At 36.0% G+C, this 10,717-nt stretch overlaps 1 pseudogene; it reads right to left on the reverse strand.

The window, feature by feature from the left end:
- Positions 1–820: 820 nt before the first annotated feature.
- LOC131548362 (trace amine-associated receptor 13c-like) lies at positions 821–1,877 on the reverse strand (annotated as a pseudogene).
- Positions 1,878–10,717: the final 8,840 nt, after the last annotated feature.

A 10,717-nucleotide genomic window follows, 5' to 3' on the forward strand; every position in this document is an offset into this window, starting at 1 on the left:
GTATAAATGCTTTATAATTCCGCAGGTTATTACCCCCTTATTCCCCAAACGTTGCATATTGTTCCCATATACCTGAGTAGGTACTGTGGAGGTACTCTATAGTTACAAATAGGTACGCTGCAAATTCTGTTTAATTACGCGGTACATTGCGGGCTGTAATCTAAAGCGTTACCACCTTCAGGATATAGACATGAATAAAAATGTAAAGTTGGTGTGTGTAAGTGCTACAGAAGTGGAGATTTATGGCTCAGTGTAGGAGAAAAAAACTCATTTTGAGAAAATGGCCTTTAAAAATATAGTATGTATTGTAATTGAAATCTAGACACAAATAGATAAAGTGCTAAAAGAAACGCTTAACAGTGTATTTTGGATGTTTTCTTTCCACTAGTCTGAGAAAAAAAAAAAAAAAACACTTTATGAAAAACCAAAAAGCCCAAAATCTCGAACTTGACAGGTGCATGAAAAAACAGTGTTTTTGCCTGCAGTGTCTACCCTTAATCTGTCTTTTCATTAGAAGTTGCATATGAGTGTTGTTTTGGTCTTGAAATCTTTTTGTCTTGAGGCTGATATGTAAAACATTTTGAATAAATCTTCTATAAAACTGAACTTTTACCTTTATTCCCTTTGATCTTTTTGTTGTTGTTGTTTTGTTTTTGTTTACACATTCACATAAGCATAACCATTGTGTCTTGTTACATTTAGAGTAACATTTGCAATGCGCAATGTCCGTTATGTTGCATTAATTATCAGGGGGTACAGTTAGAAAATGTGATCTGCCATTTTGAAAGCTAAAATACAAATACATTGTGGAAAACAGCACTCATGAATGATAATTTGTAAAAATGTCCACCAGAGAGGATGCTGGCTGAAATATTTTAAGTGATAGAATGCGTTTAACTGACTTTCTAAACCAAGGATAAAATAAAGCATAGATGATAGGATTCAGGCTTGAGTTAATATAGAAGACCCATGTTAGAATATTCACTATTACAGAAGACATTACTGCATTACCTGCAAGAGAAAAAATATAGAGAGGGTAACCAACAGAAAAGATGAATTGCCACAATGATTCCTAATGTGAGAGCAGCTTTACTTTCAGATTTCCTCCTAACTGAATCTTCCATTACACATTTAGCACCCTTAATCAGAGAGTTTATAACTTTCACTTGCTGATGTACAACATACAGTATCTTCAGATATATAGCTATGATCAGGGTGGAAGGAAAAAGCAAGGACACAAACAGATCAGTGACTGTCCATGTAAAACTCATCATGACAGAACACTCTCCATAACACACATCTGTATTGTCTGAAGGGTCAAAACGTCTATTACTGCTCGAAAGGGCAGTTATATAAGCTGAAGAGCAAAACCAGCAAAGACAGATGGTCATTAAGGTTTTGGTTGTGGTTATTTTCTGTGGGTACAGCAAAGGATGACACACAGCCACATAACGATCCACAGCAATTAAAACTAAATTACTGAGAGATGCTGAGATAATCACACCGAGGGTCAAAGTAAACAGTCCACAGGCAGTTTTGCCAAAGTACCAGCATGTCTCAATCAGTTTAATGGCCTCCACAGGCATAACAATAAGTCCAGTAAGCATGTCAGCCACAGCAAGAGAGAGAATGATCAGGTTGGTTGGAGTGTGAAGCTTCTTGAAGTGAGAGATGGAGATGAACACCAGCAGGTTCAGAAACACAGTCCATGCTGACAACAATGAAAAAAACAAATACATGAAATTGTATTGAAGTCTGAAGCGTTTTTCCTTGATACATGATGAGTTGATGGCAGGAAAGCAGTATTGAGTCTCATAGGCCATGAGTGAGTCTCCTCCTGTTAGGAGTTTGTTCTTCTCTCCTTACTGTCCTTTCATTTATACAGTGTCTGGATGACACTGAACAACCCATCTACCGCCCACTCTGATGCTGCATAAGGAAACTAATCTAATCAATTCAGCACATCTAATAGGTAAATAAGTTTAATTTCCCTTAAACAAACAAATAAATAAATGTCTTTGTGTTGGGTTATGTACATTTTTCCTACATTGTTTTTTTTTTTTTTTTTTTGAACATCTGGGACATCTTTAATGGGGAAAATGAACACGAATAGTTGCATAGTTTTCTTGTAGAGGTGGAGTTAGGCTCACAATCATAATTAGCTATATAAATACACTAGTTGTATAAATACATGCGACTGGTACCTTAAAAAAGGTTTTTTTTCCTACTTAAAAATATTTTTTATAGCCTAATTATGTTTGTTATATAAAATAATATTTTGGCTAAAACTGCTGTTATTTTTTTAGAGCCACAATCCTGAAGAGTTCAGCTCCAACCCTAATCAAACACACCTGAACAAGCTAGAAAGCTATACAGTAAGTTTTTATCATAGCTGGAGATAACATGGTACTAACATGGTCTTTCAAGGAAAAAACAAAACAAAAAACAACAACAAAAAAAGACCTTTAAATGTATAAGGTACAAAGCTGCACCTTTTGAAAAGCTACTGTAAACTGTGCTAAACTGTACTGTAATCCCTTACATGTAATCCTTAAATATAAAGTTAAATTCAGGATACAGGGAAACAGGAAAGTAAAGACAAGGTCAGTGACTCTCCAAGCAAAATTGATCACGTTACATATCTCCATAACACACAACTGTTCAGTGTGAAGTGTCAAAATAACCATTACTGATGATAAGGTGTGATTTGACATAAAAGGAGGAGCAAAATCTGAGCAAAATGCTTGCTGAACTTTTGTCATTTTTACTTTCTGTGGATACATTAGAGGGTGACTCACAGCCACATACCGATAGGGTTGGGTATCGTTTGGTTTTTTTTTTATACCGGTGCCAAATCGATACTTTTAAAACGGTACCGGTGCCTAAACAGTGCCTGAACCGATACTTAAAAATAATCAAAAATAAATAAAAATTACCAATTAATAATTGGATTGGCCATTAGCACTAAACACATGATGACTTTTTCTTTCATACTGGATGCCAGAGGCGCCCTCGCACAAAAAATCCACATATCCAGTCACAGAAGTAGCGGAACTCATGAAGCTCCAGGAAATCCCCAATATGGACAAATGCATTGCTATTGCTGTAACTGAGTAAACAAGATATAAACGTTTTGATTAATAAAACAAATACAATAAACACTCGACTACGACAATGTATAGTTTATCTGTGTTATTCAAGCCATCTCTGGTATTTTCATAATAATTAAGTATATTTATAATCCATTGCCAATCGATGTATTAGTAACCTATGGAACATATTTTCTGCCTCATTCTATGACAAGAAGCTACATCAGATCACAAAAGGAAGCATTTAACTGGTGTTGTGGACTAAAAAGGTTATAATGTTCTCTTTTGTTGGACAACAGGTTTAAAAACATGAATACAAGAGAATTTTAGCTTTAGGCATTTTAATTTAAGAATGTTTAGCTTAGCTAGTTAATGGAGGGCTGCTGCCGTCAGAGCAAGTGTAATTTCTGCATTCACGCGCTCCTCGGATGCTCTCATTTCCAGAGTTGTGCTTTTAAGATGGAATGTGAAAACAGCACGCTTACGTTACTACAAAGATTTGTTGGACTTGTATTATTAGAGCTTTTCGACTTGAGTTCACGTGCATTTTCTCAGTCAGGAAATAATTTTTCACATGAGGTGCCGGTGATGATGCTTCTTACGTTCGTTTTGGAGAACAAAGGACAAATATTTCAATCAATCGCTCAGGCATGGCACCGAAATGATGCACCGAACTCTGCGTTCTGATTTGGTTCTAGTACATATCGGTTACATAGGTACCGGTGCCATATTGGTACCGGGTTTCGGTACCCAACCCTACACCGATCAGCAGCAATAAAAATTTAATTACTGAGAGATGCTGAGAGAACCTGTCCAAGTAACCCTTAACCATCACTTCTGTCCAACAAAAGGGTCAAGTTAAAAATAACAGAAAGAACATGAAATGAACTTAACTAAACTGACTATCAACAGGTTTGAATGTTAAAGCCAATGTCATAGTTAGTGCCATCCCAGCAATGTACCTCTAAAAATCTCCTAATATTTCTACAAAGCTCTGAAAAGATGTCACATTCCGGTCTTGGCTGACACATGCTACCTCTGTACTCACTGAAAGAATCAGAATGAAGCAGAGTGCATTGTTAAACATTGGTGCATGACTAATGTTACAGTAGGTCAGATAATCCAGACCACTTTAAAGGAGGAAAATAATATTAAATGGAAGAAATATGTAATTTGATATTTTTATGTGAAATACAATGGGCTCTGCAAATGGCAGTGTGGGTGGGCCTCTATCAAGGTAGTCTTGTGGGTTGATCTGTCACGTACAGTTACATGCCTTTGTTCAGTTTGTTTACTCTTATTTACGTTAGAAAACATCAATCATGTGACAGCTCAGAGGCCCAATTATAATTGTTATGATTTATATTCTACATGTATTATAGTTGCAGAGATGATCCTCCATGGAACTCTTCATTAAAGGTGTGAAATAATCACACACACACACACACACACACACACACTACTCTGATGCAACAGCGTTGTTGCACTTCAATATATATATATATATATATATATATATATATATATATATATGTAATTTTTTTATTATTATTTATTTTATTTTTTTTAAATGTCCTCCATGTGCATTCCAGTAAGTCCAACAAGCCCATCAGGCCTATGTGCAGTCTGTATCGTGTTTAGGCACCACAACCCACGTGATTTCTACTGACTTTGGTCACTTAAAAGGGGTTGGAGCTCTTAATTTTGCTCCCAAAGTGACCAGATTGATGCATTTAAAGGATAAGTCCACTTCCAGAAATGTCATACAAGATGTTCATGTCTTTCTTTCTTCAGTCACAAAGAAATTAAGTTTTTTGAGGAAAAAATTCCAAAATTGTTTTCCCATATAGTGGACTTCAATGGTGGCCAACGATTTCAAGGTCAAAAAGGCAGTTTCATTGCAGCTTCAAAGGGCTCAACATGATCCCAGCTGAGGAAAAAGGGTCTTATCTAGCAAACGATCATCATTTCACTAAAAGATACGCATGACAATCGCAGCTTTGGCCTAATCGCGATTGCGATTTAATTTTGATTAATCATGCAGCCCTATTCAGTATTATCTGCTTTCACGTTGCTCAATAGCTGATTACCCTCCTCTTGTCCAGTCAAGATCGGCTTCTGATTCCCTTTTGAATCAGACTAATTTCTAAAACATTTACATTAAATTATTGAACATTAATGATATCTGCAGTACATTTATGTTGGTTCTGTTTTGTTTACCCTAAGTGGGTTATCACTGCTCTCCCTGCTCTCATCCATGCTAGGCTGCATGCATGTGCAGGGAGTTCTTGCCCAGAACAGAACCACACCGCCAATCCAAACTGTATGCTAATTGTCAATTATCTTTGATGATAGTGGTCCTGACAGAAATTAAGGTTCATGTTGACCTGCCAAGGCTTTGCAAAAAGGTAAATGAAATCTTCGGACTTCTATACTTAAAAAGGAGTCCATGTCTGATAAAACATATCCATTTACACTGTTGGGAAGGTTACTTTGGAAATGTAATAGGTAACAGATTACAAGTTATCCTACTTAAAATGTAATAAGTAGTGTAACTTTTCAATTACTTAATTAAAGTAATGTAACTGATTACATTTGATTACTTTGATTACTTTGATTACTCAAACATGTAAACCAGGCAGGAATCCTTCATCACTTGAATTAAGATTATAATATTTTAATTTTAAGAAGACATTAGATGCAAAATATCTTCAGTTCACACATCTCAGTGTGTAGACACAACCAACCCACAATGATAAAAATTCACTCCTTTTTTTTTAATCCCCCAAAACCTAACAGTCTCAATTATCAAGCCATTTTGATTTTGGAGTGAATACAAGCACTCTCTTCCACCTTCAGTACCACGACTGAAGTGAGACCCTTGAGCAAGGCACCAAACCCCCATCTGTTCCCCAGGCACTTCAGAAATACCGCTGCCCACTGCTCCGGGTGTGTGTTCACTACTGTGTGTGTGTTCACTACTGTGTGTGTGCACTAGTGTGGGTTAAATGCAGAGCACAAATTCCGAGTATGGGTCACCATACTTGGCCACACGTCACTTCACTTCACTTTCACTAAATTTGTTTATGTCTGGCTGCGCAAATCATTTTACTCCAGACTGCTTTCTGAATGAGGGACAATTCAAGGCAGGTTTTGTTAAAAAGTTAAAACTCAAGGATGGATCAGTACCCATTGTTCATGATCCAGCTGCACCTCCAGAAGAAGTAAGTCTCACATTTTTTATTTTTTTTTATTTTTTGTGAATCGCGTTTGCTCTTCCACAGAAGAGAGGGGCGGGGTGAGCAGAGCTCATGAGTATGTAAAGAGTTAGGCAGCGAAACGAGTCACTGTGAACAGAGCGACCACTGAAACCATTTCAAGAATACCCTAAAGAATCATACCAACTTGTGGAAAATGGGCATCCAATGTCCCCTTTGAAGCACAGCCACCACAAAATCAGACTTACTTTAAAATCATTCTGAGGTTAAATACAGATTTAAAATCATAACAAGAAATAGATTAATAGCTATGATATTGTTTTGAAATCAAATCTTTGCGTAGGTATGACAGGAAACACTGGAATCTAACAATGCATTAGAAAAAAAAAACAGTTAATCTTAAAAAAATAAATAAATAAAGCATATACATAAACCCATATAGAAAATATAAGAGTCATCGGATAAGCATGTTATAAACTTCCGAAACACTGGTGTTTCATATTTTAGAGCAGTCACTGCAATTTATGAAATAAATAAATTAAATCTGTACGTGGGGGTGTGTGTGAAAAAATCAGATGTAACCCCCTTTGTAATCCTTAACATTTTCATAAGTAACTGTAATTTAATTACACATTTTTTTCTCAGTAACTGTAACTGGTTACAATTACTTTTATTTTGTAATTAAATGACGTAATTCCGTTACATGTAACTAGTTACTCCCCAACACTGTCCATTTATCTTTCAGTGAAGCTGAAAGAAACATGGTTCTGTGATCAGTAGTAAATCTGAAACTCTGAAACTCCAAACATGCCCCACAGAAGAAAGATAATGTACATAGGTAAGGTAATGTATTTTATTAAAAATACTACTAATTATCTGAAAGATAACTGAAAGATACGCAAGACAATCACATTCGATTAATCATGCAGTCCTAATACTGGAGAACCTTACATATGGGTGCTGTGATAGGTTTCATATCCCTATAGGTGGACGTGGATCAGGTGAGAGTTAGCTGATGTGAGCTTGACTAACATGACCTGCCAGAACTAACACTACACTTGATTTGTGTTTGTACTGTATGTGTGTGTGGTTTATGTTTGGATGTACTTGTGGAGTGTATCTGTGGTCACTGTTCTGTTTGTTCTATTGTTTTGTCATGTTTATTTTTTATTTATTTATTTATTTTTTTGGCTGAGTGTTTTTGTTGTTGTTGTTGTTGTTGTTTTTTCTGTATTTTGGCTGGTTTAAGCCTAATATGACAATAAAACCGCCAGTGGGTGGTGGCAAGTCTCTGTCTACAATTCTTTGACCCATTCATTCAAATGATTCAAAAAGGCTGATTTATTGACAAATGAAGCAAGTGACTGTATTTAATGAATGGATCACTGAATCATCGGCTCACTCGATTAGTTAAAAATTCAGGAACGAAACACTTCAGTGTTGCTCTGAGTCACACAAATATTCTGTTCGGCTTTAAGCCCCTGTCCCTTCAAGCCACTGCCCCTTTAATCACAAATGCTAATTGTCCTTTTCGTCCTATCAAAGATCCTATACAAATTTTTTTAAGGTTACCTTACAAAACATTTTGTATTATCTGAATACACATGTACTGTATATACACAGGTATTTTTAACTGATACATATTTTTAGAATTGTTAACTTTAATTTTGCTTGTTAAATTGAACTTTAATTGTAATTGTTAAATTTAAATACAAATTCCTTATAGCTTGGATAGCAAATGGCTCCTGCTCTACACAATAAAATGATCAAAGACGCATTCTCATTAAAATTCATCAAGTTCCACGCTTAAGCTTGAAGACATCACTCTTAGAAAAAAAGGTACAAAAGCTGTGACTGGGGCGATGCCCTTTCAAAAGTACTAATATTAGTACTAAAACATTTAAGTACTAATATGTACCTTTAAGGTAAATATATGTACAGTACCCTTTAGAGGTAAATAAGGTACAAAATTGTAAAGGTACTGCCACAGTGACAAGTTTTAACACCTTTTTCTGAGAACACTTTAATCCCTGACATGTAAACAAAGGTTAGTTGAACTCTATGGGTGCTCTACGCATTTATATATGGTGTACTTCATGTACAAAACTAAAATGTGAGAGACACGCCTAAAAAAAAAATAATAAAAATAACTGGTTTATTTGTTGCAACCAGAACAAGCACTAAAATAAACAGAGCCGGTCACTTATGTGATGGCATTAGCACTATCACAATTAGGACTGCATTGGAAGTCTAATTGCTAAAAGGAAAAAGGGGGGAAAGCACTTTATCAATCATTGATGATATGTAAAAATGTCCACCAGAGAGGATGCTGCCTGAAATATTCTCAGAGTTAGTATATGTCTAAGTGACTTTCTAAACCAGGGATAAAATAAAGCATAGATTACAGGATTCAGACCTGAGTTAACATACATGTTAGAAAATTTTCTGTGGTGGAAGGGATTACTGTATCCCCTGTTAGAGAAAAAATATAGATTGGTAAATAGCAGAGAAGATGAATTACCACAATGATTTCCAATGTTACAGCAGCTTTGCTCTCAGATTTCCTCCTCAATGAACCATCCAAAACCAACATGATCTCACAGAATTCCGTGTAATGTTCACGGACTTAATTAACCTCCGAATCTGTGGTGACATCACGGAATCGCCGAAAATTCCGTGATGGGCTCACAGAAAAAATTCCGTGATGGGCTCACAGAAAAAATTCCGTGATGGGCTCACAGAAGTGATACCAATGTAAGTCAGTGACAGGCATCAGCCGTGCTCCACGCACGGAAACCCTTAGCATCAATATGCCGACGCGATACTGGGGAATTTATCGTCATCATTATTGTTCAGAACTGGGTAGGTTTAGGGTAGGGGTGGGTCAGGTACTCCAGTGAAAGTATAACTGCATCGGAGTCACTCTTTTTACGTGGTCCGATGCAGCGCTGGTGTTGAACCAGTGAATCCGTGCATGGACCACGGCTGATGCCTTCTGTGAGCCCAGCACGGAATTTTCGGCGATTCCGTGATGCCACCACAGATTCGGAGGTTAATTAAGTCCGTGAACATTACACGGAATTCTGTGAGATCAGGGTGGAAGACTGTGGAGACATTTGAAATGTTCACTGTCTAAAATTGTCATATTGCACACCCCTACGCTCTACATAGACAGCAACTCCGCACACCACAAAAAAATGCTCCTAAAAATTAAAAGTAGGGTCAACTCACAATTGATTACAAATGAATTAGACTAGCATGTTTCTATATAAGCTAATACAGTGATAATTTCAATGGCATAAATATACACAGCACACAAATATTTCTTATAACTGTCCATTTCTAATTACACTGAACTATTTTGTATTGATACTTTTCATAATTTAATGAATTAAAAAATAATAATCTTTATTAACATTTTAATGCTTCATGAATTTGATGTCCCAATGCACTCTGTATTCCTTCTCTGTGTGTGAAGTACATATGCGATACAGCTTTAGAATTTGGTGAAAATGAGGTGTGTTATAAGGCAGCGTTATTAAGTTGTCCACTGATCTTTTGAATCAGTCTCCACTACAGGAGTGTACCTCTGATGCCATAAAATGCTGCCTCTGAGGTTCACTATGTTTAGCATAAGTATCTGTCTCCATATTCTGGTTAAAATGGGATATAACACTTTAAATGTTTGCATCTAAATTGTCACATTTACATTAAGAAGACAGTGTATTTTGACAAGCCTGTTCTTCTTTTGTCATGCAACTGATTAACAGTGTAAAATATTAGTAAAACAATCTGTAAAATTTTACACTTTTAAGATAAGGTTGTTTAATCACCAGACTGACCTTTATATAAACTAGTTTAACTTATTAAGCACATACGATTCTAAATGACAGGTAATACAGCAAGGCCTCATGATAAATTTTGAGCGGTTCCCCCACTTAATATAGGCTCATCTCTGATTATGATTCACACATATACATAAGAGTGTGTGGATCTGATTACATCTGTTTAATTATTTTTATAAGTTCTTATTCTTCGAAGTTTGTGAAGTTCAAAGTAATTCAAAAGATGTCAGCAGAACCACACACTCTAAAAAAGTAAAAAAGTTTTTGAAATAAGATCATGTAAATTTTCATCTTAATAATAAAAGATAGAATACAATACAATGTTCAAGATACAGTCCAATCTTCATAAGGGGCATCATAAAGGTTAGGATGATTCAAAGGGCCCGACGAGGGAGAGGGGGCCCAAACACGATTTCTACCAAGGGGGAAACTTATATACTGACATATTACTTTAAACATACACTCTGAATGAATGTAAAACACATGAACAAAACTAAAAATCATCTCAGTCAAACAAAAAATAAGGCCATGACAAGAACACAGAAATAAACACTGTATTCATGGT

The sequence above is a fragment of the Onychostoma macrolepis genome, chromosome 10 (assembly GCF_012432095.1).
Source record: "Onychostoma macrolepis isolate SWU-2019 chromosome 10, ASM1243209v1, whole genome shotgun sequence".
NCBI lineage: Eukaryota > Metazoa > Chordata > Actinopteri > Cypriniformes > Cyprinidae > Onychostoma > Onychostoma macrolepis.